Consider the following 18,361-nt stretch of genomic DNA (forward strand, 5'->3'; position numbering starts at 1 on the left):
TCCCCAAGTGTTTAAAGTCAGTGGGGGAGATTTTTCAATGTGTGTATAGTTATTTGGAGCCCTTTGTGACAAAATTAGCATTTTTTTTAAATTTTTTTTAAGGAAAGTCACACATTATAAGTTAACAACGTCAAACTGCAAAGTCAAAGAGCAAAATCCTTCAAGGAAGCAAGTTTGTCAAAAATTGCTTCAGCACAAAAAGTTGTTTAAAATGCTTGATAAATTACCCCTAATATTTTATTTTTCTGTTTCGGCACACATTTGTACAGTATTTGGTTCTTTCTGAGGGAAGTGAAATAAGGGACGAAAGTGTAATTCTAACTGTTTATCATTGCTATATCCATTAAAAATATAAATCTGGTATATTATTCCATCTGTTTGTTTACATCAGGTCAAAACTTACCTATAGACACAGTAGGTAAATCATATGTTACTTACCAACTGGCTTTGGTTATTTCTGTGACTGAATATTGTCATGTCATGGGTTCTGCAGTTTTTTTTCCTGACCGCAATGTCCAGAGACATGTTGGGCACTGTACTCGTGTGTACAAATAGCTCTTGTTTATTTTGCTTTTAAAATGGAAAGAAAGTACTTTAAACATTCCATTCTACAAAAATCCCTTTAATATGTACAATCAGTTGTCTCCCATTGGTCAAATATTTGCAGCAGCCCTGTGACCTTGACTTTTTGTCCAGCATATTTTTTTGCTAGTTGGAAAGTACATAGTAACTTGCAGTGTATAAATTATTATGTATTGTGTTGTTATACTTTTATGATTATAGTACATAGTGAAATGCATCATTATTTATTTCTATTATTAAGCAATCCGTTAAAGAAAGTTAACATTTCCAGAGATTACCTCACAGCATTAACAGTTACAGTAGGAAAGAGAGTCCTATCCATTTGCAGTTAGGGGGACATTTATCATTTGCCGTCTATTGTAGACACAGATCTATCCATTTACACTGCTTGTCTAATTTACACTCTTGCTCAAAATTTACAAAAGTTGAACACATCCTTTCATAAATTTTACGCAAATATAGAAACGCCCCCCCTTGCTCTATTGTGCACTCCTTCTCTACCTCACACTTCACAGAGCTGCACTTCACAGAGCTGTGGCATTTTCCCATGGTACACTGCTTACATAGCTAGAAGTGCCGGAGCAGCAGTGTGTGCCGAACAAAACTCTGCACAATAGTAAAATCATAAATCGTTATAAAGTACACAGAATGTCTGAGTTTAAAAAATATGTAATTTTGCTAAACAATCTTTCCACTTAACTCTATATCAGTTTTTACCAACGAGAATGCCTCCAAGTGTTGCAAAACTTGGCATGCTGGGAGTGGCAGTTTTGCAACAACTGGAGGCACCCAGGTTGGTAAACACTGTGTACATGTACCAGAGCTGAGTAGGTGATCATGTACATGTAGCAGACATTAGCGTGCGGCATGTGTATGGAGCAGGGCTGAATGTGTGATTATGTGTATCCATGATCACGCACACACTCAGCTCTGCTGCATACACACAATCACACACTCAGCTCTGCTGCATACACAGTTACACACTCAGCTCTGCTGCATATACACAATCACACACTCAGCTCTGCTGCATACACACAATCACACACTCAGCTCTGCTGCATACACATGATCACATATATACATAGACCTAACAGCCATACCTCCTTCTCCCTCCCTGCACATACAGTGGTATTCTTAGATGTACAATCACCATGGTTACATTACACAGGTGCAATCTCCTGCACTCATCAAGAACAGCAGAAATTAAAATTTTACACAGTTCTACAGTCTATACAGATCAGAGACTAATCTAAATATGTATGACATTTTGCTGGACTTATTCTTATAACATTTTAAGTGTCCTCCTTGTAAAGTTGTATCAAAAAATTCTCGAAAAACAGAATTGCCAAAAGAAATTGCGCAATATATAGATTGATAAATTCCCCCCTTAGAATCAATAAGATTGGAAAAATTGGAAAAATCTTATCAGATACTGGTATTCTCGTCATTTGTACATGTTCTATTTGTCATCAATACTGTCCCTCTCTCCATGTTTGGCAGATGCTATTACCCCCAGCATATTCCTAAAGACAAAATCTAAACACAGTTTAGAGGTGATAGTGCCAAGGCATATACAGTCATGGCCGTAAATGTTGGCACCCCTGAAATTTTTCTAGAAAATTAAGTATTTCTCACAGAAAAGGATTGCAGTATTGTGTGTATTGGAACTAAACCAAAAAAGGGAGTAAAAAAAGCTTATTGGACATAAGGTCACACCAAACTCCAAAAATGGTCTGGACAAAATTATTTGCACCCTTTCAAAATTGTGGAAAAATTGGATTGTTTCAAGCATGTGATGCTACTTTAAAATCACCTGGGGCAAGTAACAGGTGTGGGCAATATAAAAAAAATAACATCTGAAAGGAGAGAAGTTCACTTAGTCTTTGCGTTGTGTGTCTGTGTGTGCCACACTAAGCATGGACAACAGAAAGAGGAGAAGAGAACTGTCTGAGGACTTGAAAACCAAAAATGTGGAAAAATATCAACAATCTCAAGGTTACAAGTCCATCTCCAGAGATCTAGATTTGCCTTTGTCTACAGTGCGCAACATTATCAAGAAGTTTGCAACCAATGGCACTGTAGCTAAGCTCCCTAGGAGTGGATAGAAGAGAAAAATTGATGAAAAGTGTCAACGGATGGTGGATAAGCAGCCCCAAACAAGTTCCAAAGATATTCAAAGTGTCCTGCAGGCTCAGGGAGCATCATTGTCAGCGTAAACTATCCATTGACATTTAAATTAAATGAAACTCTATGGCAGGAGACCCAGGAGGAACCCACTGCTGACACAGAGACATAAAAAAGCAAGACTACATTTTGCCAAAATGAACTTGAGTAAGCCAAAATCCTTCTGGGAAAAAGTCTTGTGGACAAATGAGACCAAGATAGAGCTTTTTGGTAAAGCACATCATTCTACTGTTTACCGAAAATAAAATGAGGCCTACAAAGAAAAGAACACAGTACCTACAGTGAAATAAGGTGGAGGTCCAATTATGTTTTGGGGTTGTCTTGCTGCCTCTGGCACTGGGTGCCTTGAATGTGTGCAAGGCATCATGAAATCTGAGGATTACCAATGGATTTTGGGTCGCACTGTACAGCTCAGTGTCAGAAAGCTGGGTTTGCGTCCGAGATCTTGGGTCTTCCAGCAGGACAAAGACCCCAAAAAAGCACCCAGAAATGGATGGCAACAAAGCGCTGGAGAGTTCTGAAGTGGCCAGCAATGAGTCCAGATCTAAATCCCACTGAACACCTGTGGAGAGATCTTAAAATTGCTTTTGGGAAAAGGCGCCCTTCCAATAAGAGAGACCTTGAACAGTTTGCTAAGGAAGAGTGGTCCAACATTACGCCTGAGAGGTGTAAGAAGCTTATTGATGGTTATAGGAAGGGACTGATTTCAGTTTTTTTCTAAAGGGTGTGCAAACAAAAATATAGTTAAAGGGGTACTCCGGTGAAAAACAATTTTTTTTTTTTTTTTCAAATCAACTGGTGCCAGAAAGTTAAACAGATTTGTAAATTACTTCTATAAAAAAATCTTAATCCTTCCTGTACTTATTAGCTGCTGAATACTACAGCAGAAATTCTTTTCTTTTTGAAACACAGAGCTGTCTGCTGACATCATGAGCACAGTGCTCTCTGCTTACATCTCTGTCCATTTTAGGAACTGCCCAGGGTAAAAGGAAATCCCCATAGCAAACATATGCTGTTCTGGACAGTTCCTAAAATGAACAGAGATGTCAGCAGAGAGCACTGTGCTCATGATGTCAGCAGACAGCTCCGTGTTTCAAACGTAAAAAAATTTCCACTGTAGTATTCAGAAGCTAATAAGTACAGGAAGGATTACGATTTTTTAATAGAAGTAATTTAAAAATCTGTTTAACTTTCTGGCACCAGTTGATTTAAAAAAAAAAAAAAGTTTTTCACCGGAGTTCCCCTTTAAGGGTGCCAATAATTTTTTCCAGCCCATTTTTGGAGTTTGGTGTGACATTATGTCCAATTAGCTTTTTTTCCTCCCTTTTTTGGTTTAGTTCCAATAGTTCCAAAAGGAATTAAACATATGTTTAGCAAAACATGTGTTACTGCAATCCTTTTCTGTGAGAAATACTTAATATTCTTGAAAAATTTCAGGGGTGCCAACATTTATGGCAATGACTGTATATGTGTGTGTATATATATATATATATATATATATATATATATATATATATATATAAGCAAGTTTTACTTTGACATGAACAGAATGATGGTGTAATAAAGAAAACTGTCCTCGAAGGCGAATGTGACTCCTGCAGTGATTGACTGAGCCGCGCTTACCCTCGGTTACAGTTTTCTCCATCCCCACTACCCTCTCACTCTCTCACCGCTGGACAGGAACGCAGGTGGGACACAAGTTTTCTCCATCCCCGCTACCTTTGCACATCTCCCCGCGGCTTAGACAGACTGAGGAGTGCTCCATCCTTGCTCCCACCTGCCTGTGTCGCACATCTCCTGGCCGCTAGCTGTTGCAAGACTACAACTGTGAGGAAATGCTGAGGGTTGTAGTCTTGCAACATCTAGCAGGCGGGGGGGGGGGAAGGCTGTGGAATGATCTGCTGGCTGCGCTCCAGTCTGTCTAAACGGTGGTGGAGATGTGTGGAGGTACAGGGGAGCAAGGCACTTGTGTCCCACCTCCGTCCCCATCCTGGGAGCTGAAAGAGCGGGGATGCAGAAAATGTGTCCCCATCCCGCGGTGAGAGAGCAAGCGGGTAGGAGGGAGAGGGAATTTAAATAACTGTATCCCTGTAGACGAGGCGGTGTGCGGGGCTCAGCCAATCACCGTAGGAGTGGAATTCAATTACGAGGACAGTTTTCTTCATTGCATCGGTCTAATGTTAAACAAAGTACCGTATATGCCGGCGTATAAAACGACTTGGCGTATAAGACGACCCACAACTTTTACAGTTAAAATATATAGTTTGGGATATACTCGCCATATAAGACTACCCCGGTACCTTGTAGTTCCCCCCACATTAGGTAGGCATCATGTTCCCCCACATTAGGTAGGCAGTATAGTTCCCCCCCACATTAGGTAGGCAGTATAGTTCCCCCCACATTAGGTAGGCAGTATAGTTCCCCCCACATTAAGTTGCCAGCTCCCCCACATTAGGTCGGCAGTTCCCCCACATTAGGTCAGCAGTTACCCCACATTAGGTCGGCAGTTACCCCACATTAGTAGGCAGCTCCCCCACATTAGTAGCAGTTCCCCCACAATAGTAGGCAGCTCCCCCCACATTTGTAGGCAGCTCCCCCCACATTTGTAGGCAGCTCCCCCCACATTCGGTCAGCAGTTCCCCCACAATAGTAGGCAGCTCCCCCCACATTTGTAGGCAGCTCCCCCCACATTTGTAGGCAGCTCCCCCCACATTTGTAGGCAGCTCCCCCCACATTAGGTCAGCAGTTCCCCCACAATAGTAGGCAGCTCCCCCCACATTAGATTGGCAGCTCCCCCCAACAGACATACAGCTTCCAGCCATATACAGTGTATGGCTGTATGTCTGTACTGGTCTGCCCCCACAGTGTTCCGATCACCGCTCCTCCGGCCTGGGTCACCATCTACTGCTATGGCCTATGGACCATAGCAGCAGGTGCCGGGACCGGGGAGCGGTGACCGGATCACTTAAGATAGCACGGCCGGTCACTCACCAGGCCCCGGTCGGCGTGTCCTCCTGCGGTCCTCCTGGTCCTGCGCTCCTCTGCCTCTATGGTTGTAGGCACGTGACGTCACTGACGTCCCATGCGTACAACCATAGAGATGGAGGACCGGACCGCAGGAGGACCGAAGGAGGGTTGCAGGAGGACACGTGCCGCCGGGGAATGGGACACAGGGATGTCCGGGATAGGAATACCTATGATTATCTGCCCGGGCCGTCTCCTGTGTGTGGCTGCAGGCGGGGGCTGGCCAGAGCAAGTAAAAACTAATACTGTATACTAAAAACCAGGGGGTCTCCAGCTGTTGTGAAACTACAACTTCCAGCATGCCCGAACAGCCTTTGCCGTGCTGGGAGTTGTAGTTTGACAACAGCTGGAGGCACCCTGGTTTTTAGTATACAGTATTAGTTTTTACTTGCTCTGGCCGGCCCCCGCCTGCAGCCACACACGGGAGCCGGCCCGGGCAGATAATCAGAAGTTTTCCTATCCCGGACCTCAATACCCGGCGTATTAGACGATCCCCGACTTTTCAGAAGAATATTCGGGGTTAAAAAGTCGTCTTTTACGCCGGGATATACAGTAGTAATTTTTTAATAAAAACAGACTGTTTGCATTGTTCATATTTGGGTTACTAGCAGCAGCTTTATATTCTTGGCAGTTGTACAAATGCTTGGTAAAGTGTAGATTATGTTTCCTACAGCATCTGGCATAGTCCCATAAAATACACAAATACAGATAATTAAATATATGTTGCTTCATTAGGGAAACACTGCTTTTCCTGTACACCACTGTTGCCTAAATAATCTGTTGTTGTTTTTGCAGTCTAATCTTAACCCCATAAGGCCTGACCTAGTTTGATCTTTTAAGAGATTTTTTTTTTATTGCTAATTTCCAAAAGCCATAACTTTTTTTTTTTTTTTTTTTCCTGTCAGTATACAGTAGCTGCAGTAGTTTTTTTGCAGGAGTTGAAGTAATTATGGAATAATTTGGAGTACTTTATTAAAATTTTTATGCCATATATGTTTTATTTATTAAACAACAATAGACTAATTCCTAGACACTGCAAACTAATCGTGGGTTCATATTAAAATTCTGACATGCAATAGTAGGATTGTAAAATCGGATGGAAATGTATGTTGCAAAATCTGATCAAATCGGAGGCAAAAAAGTAAAATCGGACTATAAAAATTGTATGTCTCTAAGTCGGAGGGTAAGACTTTTTTGCATGAGTTTGTCCAAGTGAAAAAAAATTGGTATCCGATTTTAAGTGTATGTATAATTTGTGCACAATTTTGTTAGGTTTGTTACTGCGCATGTGTAAGCAAAATATTGTGTGCAATTAAACTGATGAAGTTGTTGAGTAATAAGATTCATTATGATTTAAATAGATATATACCCAAAGAGGACAATGGACTTACCTGTACATTCTGGATGCCTAGTACTTAGTGCATCCAGACTATGAAGCGAGCACAGGAGCTGCATTTGCTTCCTAGATCACAGGTCCTAGCTGCTGACTGTTAATGGCTGACATATGGCTGCGTGCAAAAATGTCAGAAAAATTTAAATATATTGTTCATGATCCCATACAGTAAACGGCATAAACGTAAAAAACATACCAAGTCCAAAATTGCAAATATTTGGTCTCATCACATCCCAGAAAAAATTTAATAAAAAGTGATCAAAAAGTCATTGCATTGAGGTCATTGCTAGAAACTAAAACAAGGCAAACAGAAATTAATGTCTGCAAAATAAAAACTACAGACCACACAGATAAAAACTACAGATCATGATGCAAAAAATTAGCCCTTAACCCCTTAAGGACTGAGCCCTTTTTCACCTTAAAGGGGTTCTCCGGTGCTTAGATATCTTATCCCCTATCCAAAGGATAGGGGATAAGATGCCTGATCGCGGGAGTCCTGCCGCTGGGGAACCCCTTGATCTTGCACGCGGCACCCCTTTTGTAATCAGTCCCAGGAGCGTGTTCGCTCCGGGTCTGATTACCGACGACCACAGGGCCGGCGGCGTGTGACGTCATGCCTCCACCCCCGTGTGACGTCACGCTCCGCCCCTCAATGCAAGCCTATGGGAGGGGGAGTGACAGCTATCACGCCCCCTCCCGTAGGCTTGCATTGAGGGGCGGAGTGTGACGTCACACGGGGGCGGAGCGTGACATCACACGAGGGCGGAGCGTGACGTCACACGAGGGCGGAGGCGTGACGTCACATGCCGCCGGCCCTGTGGTTGTCGGTAATCAGACCCGGAGCGAACACGCTCCGGGGACTGATTACAAACGGGGTGCCGCGTGCAAGATCACGGGGGTCCCCAGCGGCGGGACTCCCGCGATCAGGCATCTTATCCCCTATCCTTTGGATTTGGGATAAGATGTCTAAGCACCGGAGTACCCCTTTAAGGACTCAGCCCTTTTTTGCAATTCTGACCACTGTCACTTTATGCATTAATAACTCTGGGATGCTTTTACCGATTATTCTGATTCCGAGACTGTTTGTTTAACACAGTGGTAACTTTTCATCGTTACTTGCATCCTTTCTTGGTGAAAAATCCCACAATTTGATTACAATTTTGAAAATTTAGCATTTTTCTAACTTTGAAACTCTCTGCTTGTAAGGAAAATGGATATTGCAAATAAATGATATATTGATTCACATATACAATATGTCTACTTTATATTTGCATCATAAAGTTGACATGTTTTTACTTTTGGAAGACATCAGAGGGCTTTAAAATGCAGCAGCAATTTTCCAATTTTCCACAAAATTTTCAAAATCGGAATTTTTCAGGGACCAGTTAAGTTTTGAAGTGGATATGAGGGGTCTTCTTATTAGATTTTCCCCATAAATGACCCTATCATAAAAACTGCACCCCCCACAAAGTATTCAAAATGACATTCAGAAGGTGTGTTAACCCTTTAGGTGTTTCACAGGAATAGCAGCAAGGTAAAGGATAAAATTCAAAATCTTCATTTTTTACACTTGCATGCTCTTGTAGACCCAGTTTTCGACATTTTACAAGGGGTAAAAGGAGAAAAAGCCCCCCAAAATTTCTCTCGAGTAAGGAAATACCTCATATTTCATGTCAAGTGCTCTGTGGGTGCACTACAAGGCTCAGAAGGGAAGGAGCGACAATGGGATTTTGGAGAGTGAGTTTTTCTGAAATGGTTTTTGGGGGGTATGTCACATTTAAGAAGCCCCTATGGTGCCAGAACAGCAGAACCCCCCCCCCCCCCACACATGGCATACTATTTTGGAAACTACACCCCCCAAGGAACGTAACAAGGGGTCCGCTGAGCCTTAACACCCCACAGGTGTTGGACGACTTTTCAATAAAGTCCGATGTGTAAATTAATTTATTGGTTTTTTTTCACTAAAATGTTTGTTTTCCCCAAAAATTTTACATTTTTTACAAGGGGTTATAGGAGAAAATGCCCCCCAAAATTTGTAACCCCATCTCTTCTGAGTATGGAAATACCCCATGTGTGGACGTCAAGTGCTCTGCTGGCGCACTACAATGCTCAGAAGAGAAGGAGTCAAATTTGGCTTTTGGAAAGCAAATTTTGCTGAAATTGTTATTGGGGGGCATGTCGCATTTAGGAAGCCCCTATGGTGCCAGAACAGCAAAAAAGAAAAAAGAACACATGGCATACTATTTTGGAAACTACACCCCTCAAGGAACGTAACAAGGCGTACAGTGAGCCCCACAGGTGCTTCACAAATTTCTGCTAAAGTTGGACGTGAAATTGAAAAATTTGATTTTTTTTCACTAAAATACTGTTGTCACCCCAAATTTTTCATTTTCACAAGGGGTAATTGGAGAAAAAGCCTCCCAAAATTTGTAACCCCATTTCTTCTGAGTATGGAAATACCCCATATGTAGGACCCCTCCACATGTGACCCCATTTTGGAAACTTCACACCTCACAGAATTTTATAAGGGCTGCAGTGAACATTTACACCCCACTGGCGTTTGACAGATCTTTGGAACAGTGGGCTGTGCAAATGAAAAATAAAATGTTTCATTTTCACGGACCACTGTTCCAAAAATCTGTCAGACACCTGTGGGGCTTAAATGCTCACTGCACAATGGGATCACATGTGTGGGGGGTCCACTGTTCTGGCATCATGCCCCCTCCCATAGACTTGTTTCGAGGTGGCGGGTCATGACGTCACGATGCCCTGTCCCCTGCACCGCCCTTCATCAGCCTCAGAGAAAACTTAGCTCTGGGCTGCTGAGGTACCGGGCTGTTGCAGCCCCCCCGATCTCGGGAGTCTTTTGGATAGGGTATAAGATGTCTAACAGCGGAGTACCCCTTTAAGCTGTTTTTTTACAGCACTTGGGGCACTTGGCTTTGCTCGGAAGTCTCATAAAGAGCTACCAGTCCATTCACTCGGGGCATGGGACAAGATATCTCAGTTCTTCTGATCATGTCCTGGCAGTTGGTCCCTCACCAGTCAGGTAGATATTGTGTATTCTGGCATAGCCCTTTTATGTCATTACTAGAAACTAAAATAAGGCAAACAGAAATGAATGTCTGCCCTATGATCTCTGATATCCTCAGCTGTAAGACATCAGCAGCATCTTTTATATGCTGTACATTTATACATTTTAAATATGAGCATGCTAGATAACAGACACACATGACCATGGTTACAGCTACCACAGATATTCTAATGTGCAGTTCTTGATTCAAATAACCGTTTCCGCTGTTGGAGATGTAAAAAAAAAATTATTTAGATTTTTATCTACCTTTCTTAGGCCAAGATGTAACTAATGCATCATTTAGAGGTATTTTTTTTCACCCACTATATTCCTCTTAAACTGTATTGTTTATTTACATTGGGGTGGAAGGGAGGGTCAATCACAAAAAGCTTAGATACATTGCCAAAAAAAAAAAAACGAAATTATTGCCACATGTCCTTTTATATCTTATTAGTAGCTGTTCTGGGGAAGGTAAATTCCTTTTTGAGGCAAAATGTTTTCTAGATGTACCGTACCTTTATAGAGCTACTGCCTCCTATGTTATTTAATAGTTTGCTTTAAACTATTTTATGGAAGGAGGGCGAAGCAGTATATTTTTGGATTTTGGCTTCTTTAGCTTTTAATTTAAAACTACATTTTTGTTTTCTTATTGTTCTTTTTTCATTTTTGCTCATATAAAAGCTACACTTTTGGTTTTTATATTGTTCTATTTTAAATTTTTGTTTATATTTCATTTCAGTGTACAGTGGTAAAACTGACATGTTATCTTTATGTTGTGGGTCAAAACGATTACAGTAATACTTAAATTTACATACTACATGGCTGTTTGAGGGCTATTTTTTGTGTCATGATCTGTGGGGACTTAAATGGGCACTGTCAAATACAAAAACTTCTGATATGTTGTACAGCATGTAAAATCAATAGGTTTTGCAATTGCTTTCATTAGAAAATTTTCAGTATTTAAAACTGAAGAAGCCAGTCAAACAATTGCCCCCCCCTGCCTGCTTGGACACATACTAGTCCTGCTGTGTCCATGCATCATTACCTATGTCATGGACACACTTCCTTGATGTGGTCTGTTACTGTCAGTGAGGACAAGCTGGGAGTTGTAGTTTTGCTACTGCTAGGGGAGATGTGAGAAGACAGCATACTGAGGGAGGGGGTGGAGACCTGCACAGTGAGGCCACGCCCCCTCCCTTTGGGAGGAATTCAGACTAGTGAGCTAAATTAAAAGTGTAATAAAATAAATAAATAAAGGTGCAAGAAACATAAAAATTAGATGTACATGGTCAGGATTAGGAACTGAGTGATATGTAAAATTCCCACCTCCCCCCCCCCCCCCCCCCCCACAATCTATAACTTATCCATAACTTTTATTTTACTACACTACTCCCAGGACTGTATCTACAACAAGGGGGCATCCTCTACATTTAGAGTAAAGAAGGTTTCTACACCACCACAGACGGGGTTTTTTTTTATTATTGTAAGAGCAGTGAGAAACTGGAATTCTCTCCCGGAGGAGGTGGTCATTGTGAACTCTGTGAAAGAGTTCAAAAGGGGTCTGGATGCATTTTTGGAGAATAATAACATTGATGGTTATGTATACTAGCTATTTATGGACAGCATGTTGATTCAGAGATTTATTCTGACTGCCATAATTTGAGTCGGGAAGGAATTTTTTACCTCTAGTATGAGGGTTTTTGGCCTTTCCCTGGATCAACTCAGTAGGAACTCATTAGGGATATAGGTTGAACTAGATGGACCCAGGTCTTTTTTCAACCTTATGACCTATGTTACTTTGGGATTATCCAGCTGATTTTGCTCTTAAAGGAAATCTGTCAGCTTTCTCCGCCCGCACTAACCAGCGGTAGTTGCTGGTAGTGCAATGAACGCTGATCAGTTTGATACTTACCGTGCCCGGATCCGCTGCGCCGTTCTGCCCTGATCTTCAATTTTCGGGATATGCTAATGAGGTGCTAACTGGCACCGGACGGGCTAACTGGCACTCTGACGTCAGCATTTTTGCTCGCAGCGCCGCCCAGCTCATCAATATTCCTCCCCTCCCTCCACCTTTCCCTCTTCTCCCCGTTCTGTAATGAAGAGAGAGAGGAGGAATATTGATGAGCTGGGCGGCGCTGCGGCAGGCGGCACTGATGTCAGAGTGCCAGTTAGCCTGGCCGGTGCCAGTTAGCGCCTCATTAGCATATCCCGAAAATAGAAGATTAGGGCCGAACGGCGTGCGGATCCGGGGGCCGTAGGAGGGCAACAACCAAGCAGCAGGACCACTTCCTCCGCCTTTGTACAAGGAGGAGCACTGCCAGAGCCCTGCAAAATGACCTTCAGCAGGCCACAAATGTACATGTGTCCACACAAACAGTCAGAAACAGACTCCATGAGGGTGGTATGAGGGCTCGACGTCCACAGGTGGGGTTAGTGCTTACAGCCCAACACCATGTAGTATGTTTGGCCTTTGCCAGAGAACACCAAGATTGGCAAATTTGCCACTGGCGCCCTGTGCTCTTCACAGATGAAAGCAGGTTTACACTGAGCACATGTGACAGACGTGAGAACGCCTTGGAGAACGCCTTGGGGAACATTCTGCTACCTGCAACACCCTCCAGCATGACCGGTTTTGTGATGGGTCGGTAATGGTTTTGGGGTGGCATTTCTTTGGGGGGGCCGCACATCCCTCCATGTGCTTGCCAGAGGTAGCCTGACTGCCATTAGGTACCGAGATGAGATCCTCAGACCCCTTGTGAGACCATATGCTGGTGCGGTTGGCCCTGGGTTCCTCCTAATGCAAGAAAATGCTAGACCTAATGTGGCTGGAGTGTGTCAGCAGTTCCTGCAAGAGGAAAGCATTGATGCTATGGACTGGCCCGCCCGTTCCCCAGACCTGAATCCGATTGAGCACATCTGGGACATCTTGTCTCGCTCCATCCACCAATGCCACATTGCACCACAGACTGTCCAGGAGTTGGGGGATTCTTTAGTCCAGGTCTGGGAGGACATCCCCCAGGAGACCATCCGCCATCTCATCAGGAGCATGCCCAGGCGTTGTAGGGAGGTCATTAGTGTGACTCCATATCCAGACCTCCATGGGTTGATAAATTTGATTTTCATTGATAATTTTTGGGTGATTTTGTTGTCAGCACATTCAACTATGTAAAGACCAAAGTATTTCATACGATTAGTTCATTCATTCAGATCTAGAATGTGTTATCTTAGTGTTCCCTTTTTTTTTTGAGCAGTGTACTTGCAGCATGCTCATTCAGGCTTCGGCTGTCTGGGCATGCTGGGAGTTGTAATTTTACAAAATCTAGCTACACATTGTTTTGTAAATACCTATACAGTCCAAGATGGAGTACAGAGTGGGGAGGCGGAGGGAATGTGCCCCAGACGATTTTGTGTGGAGGCGGAGCCAGGAATGGTTCTGAGAGCTGATGGAAGGAGTGGATGCAAAGTCCAGGTTGCATAAACATCCTTTACACCCCTTTTTTCTCATTTTTTAAATAAAAAAAACAAAAAACCTTTTCTCATTTTCAAAAAAAAATAAATAAAACACAAATTTGGTATCACTGCGTGCAGAAATGTCCAAACTATTAAAAATCATGTTTATGATCCTGTACAGTGAATGGCGTAAACATAAAACAAAATACCAAAGTCCAAAATTGCTTATTTTTGATCACATATCCCAGAAACAAAAAGTGAAAAAAAAGTAATATATACACAAAGTGGTATAGATAAAAACTATGTCAGGGCGCAAAAAAATGAACCCCCATACAGCCCTGTATACAGAAAAATAAAAAAGTTTAAACTTTTTTTTGTTTAGTTTGCATTTTTTAAACACAGTACAATAATGAAAAATCTATGTAAACATGGTTATCATTTTAATCTTATTGACCCACAGAAAAGAGATAACATGCCATTTTTAGAGTAAAGTACAGGGTGGGCCATTTATATGGATACACCTTAATAAAATGGGAATGGTTGGTGATATTAACTTCCTGTTTGTGGCACATTAGTATATGTGATGGGGGAAACTTTTCAAGATGGGTGGTGACCATGGTGGCCATTTTGAAGTTGGCCATTTTTAATCCAACTTTTGTTTTTTCAATAGGAAGAGGGTCATGTGACACATCAAACTTATTGGGAATTTCACAAGAAAAACAATGATGTGCTTGGTTTTAACGTAACTTTATTCTTTCATGAGTTATTTACAAGTTTCTGACCACTTATAAAAGGTGTTCAATGTGCTGCCCATTGTGTTGGATTGTCAATGCAACCCTCTTCTCCCACTCTTCACACACTGATAGCAACTCTGCAGGAGAAATACTAGAACAGGCTTCCAGTATCCGTAGTTTCAGGTGCTGCACATCTCTTATCTTCACAGCATAGACAATTGTCTTCAGATGACCCCAAAGATAAAAGTCTAAGGGGGTCAGATCGGGAGACCTTGGGGGCCGTTTAACTGTCCCACGATGACCAATCCACTTTCTGGAAACTGTTCATCTAGGAATGCTCGGCCCTGACACCCATAATGTGGTGGTGCACCATCTTGCTGGAAAAACTCAGGGAACGTGCCAGCTTCAGTGCATAAAGAGGGAAACACATAATCATGTAGCAATTTTGCATATCCAGTGGCCTTGAGGTCTCCATTGATGAAGAATGGCCCCACTATCTTTGTACCCCGTATACCACACCATACCATCAATTTTTGTGTTCCAACAGTCTTGGAGGGATCCATCCAATGTGGGTTAGTGTCAGACCAATAGCGGTGGTTTTGTTTGTTAACTTCACCATTCACATAAAAGTTTGCCTCATCACTGAACAAATTCTTCTGTGTAAACTAAGGGTCCTGTTCCAATTTTTGTTTTGCCCATTCTGCAAATTCAGTGCGCTGATCTGGGTCATCCTCGTTAAGATGCTGCAGTAGCTGGAGTTTGTAAAGGTGCCATTTGTGAGTAGCTAATATCCGCCGAAGGGATGTTCGACTAACGCCACTCTCCAGTGACATGCGGCGAGTGCTACGCTGTGGGCTCTTGCTGAATGAAGCTAGGACAGCCACTGATGTTTCTTCAATAGTGACAGATTTCATGTGTCCACATTTTGGCAAATCCAACACTGAACCAGTTTCACGAAACATAGCAAGCAGTTTGCTAACTGTAGCATGGGAGATGGGTGGTCTCGTACGGTGTCTTGCATTGAAATCTGCTGCAATGACCTGGTTACTGCGTTCACCAGACATCAACGCAATTTCTATCAGCTCCTCATGTGTTAACCTCGACGACATGTCAACGGATGTAAACAAAGATAAACTTGTAAATAACTCATGAAAGAATAAAGTTACGTTAAAACCAAGCACATCGTTGCTTTTCTTGTGAAATTCCCAATAAGTTTGATGTGTCACATGACCCTCTTCCTATTGAAAAAACAAAAGTTGGATTCAAAATGGCCGACTTCAAAGGCCGCCATGGTCACCACCCATCTTGAAAAGTTTCCCCCCTCACATATACTAATGTGCCACAAACAAGAAGTTAATATCACCAACCATTCCCATTTTATTAAGGTGTATCCATATAAATTGCCCACCCTGTACAATCAGTAAAAACAAACCCCACCAAAACTTCAAAAATTGCGTTGTTGTTTTTTTTTTTTTTATTTCCCACCACAAGTAATATTTTTTAGTTGCGTTTTACATTTTATGTTAAAAATAATGCTTTCACTCACAGAATACACAAATGTATACAAATATACCAGGAAATGCACTGTGCATACTACAAGTAAATTCACTGAAGCACCAGTACTAAAACATAACTTTTAATTGTCATCAATTAAAACTTAAAATTACCATCCGGTATCTAATTGGCGTCAGTATGAAACTATAAATTGACAGTGGATAGGGGTGAATGAGCCCCCAACATACATCACAGGCACGGGGTGTTGTAAGTGCTCCACAGGGAGCTATTTTTGTTCTTTATCTCTTAGTTGTTGGATCAGCTTATCATTTCATCATGCATTACTGATTATCTAGAAGGGACTGTCCAGTTATCTGGTCCAACACTATCTGGGTTCTTGTTATGATATTTTTGTCCCAGCTTGTCCCCTGAGGATCCTGGTCACCAACCAGGTGAAACGCGTTGGGCATGGAAACTAAATATGTCGGTATTATCTGACTTTTGTTTTCTGCTGTGCTATTATCGGCCGATATTCACGATTATGGATGTTATCGGTATCGGCGATTACCTTGCCGATAATCCGATAATGCCCCACCCCTACCGCACCCCCCACCTCCACGCCGCACTCCCCACCACACCACCCTGGCCAGAGACCGCCGCTGCCCCATTGTCTCCCCCATCCCCAGTTTTATAATTACCGGGGTCCGCACTATTTCTGGCTCCTTCGCCATCCTGTGTTACGCTGTGCGCTCCGCAGCGCAATGACGAGTGACGTCCTCAACGCGACATCACCGTCAGTGCGCACAGTGACAGCTCAGGAGGACGGCGCTGGAGACAGAAGTAGAGTGGACCCCGGGAACAGGTAATTATAAAACTGGGGATGGGAGAGGCAATGGGGCAGCGGCGGTCTCTGGCCGGGGCGTCGGCAGTGGCGGTGATAGGACTCAGGACCCCCAGGACAGGCAGGGGGAGAGAAGCGGGTGGCGGCAGCGGTCTCTGGGGGAGGGGGATAAATAGCCGTTGACTTATTCCGGAATATCGGTATAAGTTATCGGCTATCTGCCCTTACCTCCACAGATTATCGGTATCGGCCCTAAAAAAACGATATCGGTCGATCCCTATTATATAGTTCTTTCAGTTATTCTTGAACCCATTGATGATTAAGGTTTGTATCATTTTCTTTTATATCACGAGGATGATTTTAAGTTTTAATTAATGACAATTTAAAGTTATGTTTTAGTACTGGTGCTTCAGTGAATTAAAAAATAATGCTTTCTCTGTCATTAGCCAGGATTAGCTGTGTCGAGTTTACGGTCATTTAGGTGTTGACTGGGACCACTCCTGGGCTGTGTTCTTGGGCTATGTTGACAACTTTTGTGTGTCTGAAGCTGGCTTCATTATGGTAGAGATTTATCAAAACCTGAAAAGTGGTGCAGTTTCCTATAGCAACTGATCCAATAGCTTTTTTTTTCTTTTTTAAATCCTCTGCAGAGACCAAAACAATCTGGTTGCTATGGGCAACTGCTCCCCTTTTTCTCTGCACAGGTTTTGAAAAATGTCCCCAATCTTCATTCTAATGATGAGCCAAAGCATTTGGAAAATAGTTTTTTTAAATTTAGATATTCTGACAAAAATATATAAAAAATGGGTAAGATAGTGATTGAGAACATTAGTATGCAACTTATTAAATGGTCAGATCTGTACACTACTTTAGACAATGAAGGAAAAATATACCTTACTCCTGACTATACCATGTCATGAAAAAGTGTTTGCTGCTCTTGCCCAATGGTGGAAATCAGACCAGTTTGCCTTTTCATGTCTGTGAGTAGTTTACCAGCTGGTCTTTGCTGTCCTGATGTTGCAGCTTGCCATTTTATTTTGTAGGTGCAGTTATGTATTTGTAGGAAGGAGTTTTGCACTATTACTACTCAGGCTATTAATTTTCACTTTGAAGCAAGTTTCTGCTTGTACTTTGTTTCCTTTTTTAGTAATTGTGTAACAGGGACAAATCTTGACACTGCATGTTCTTTGGTCATGACCCTACGACAAGAAAGCTGACTGTATATTTTTGTACACTACAGTGTCAGCAACTCAGGACAGGGGGAAATACTTGGCACTAATGTTCTATAGTCATTGGTTGAATAGCTACCAGATTGTTAACATGCAATGACTTTAAGTGCTAAATTTTTATTTATGATAATGGACGGTTTATGAGGTGGTTTTGTATTATGCTTAAAAGGGTTACTTGATTTGGCCATCTCTTTTTATTACATTTCCCTGAGCTTAGTCTCTCTGAGATGATTTCAAGGTGTCCCCCATGAGGCTGAATCCTCTATAAACTGTAACCTGAGTAAACCTGTGAGCAAGTGGCCATTTGTTGGAAGTCACTACCACTGAATAAATGAAGCATTACTCAGTTATCATTGG

At 42.3% G+C, this 18,361-nt stretch overlaps 1 protein-coding gene and 1 long non-coding RNA gene across 2 annotated transcripts in view; one reads left to right on the forward strand and one right to left on the reverse strand.

Annotated features, from left to right (window-relative positions):
- Positions 1-7,298, reverse strand: part of LOC130362212 (uncharacterized) — a 36,366-nt gene extending 29,068 nt beyond the window's left edge. Inside the window, exon 1 of the long non-coding RNA XR_008891322.1 lies at positions 7,182-7,298. This is a non-coding gene — a long non-coding RNA (uncharacterized LOC130362212). The remainder of the gene's footprint in view (positions 1-7,181) is intronic.
- Positions 1-18,361, forward strand: part of SLC16A10 (solute carrier family 16 member 10) — a 144,865-nt gene that overhangs the window by 50,238 nt on the left and 76,266 nt on the right. The gene's annotated exons all lie outside the window — the stretch shown is intronic.

Source organism: Hyla sarda, chromosome 3 (genome assembly GCF_029499605.1).
Source record: "Hyla sarda isolate aHylSar1 chromosome 3, aHylSar1.hap1, whole genome shotgun sequence".
Classification (NCBI taxonomy): domain Eukaryota; kingdom Metazoa; phylum Chordata; class Amphibia; order Anura; family Hylidae; genus Hyla; species Hyla sarda.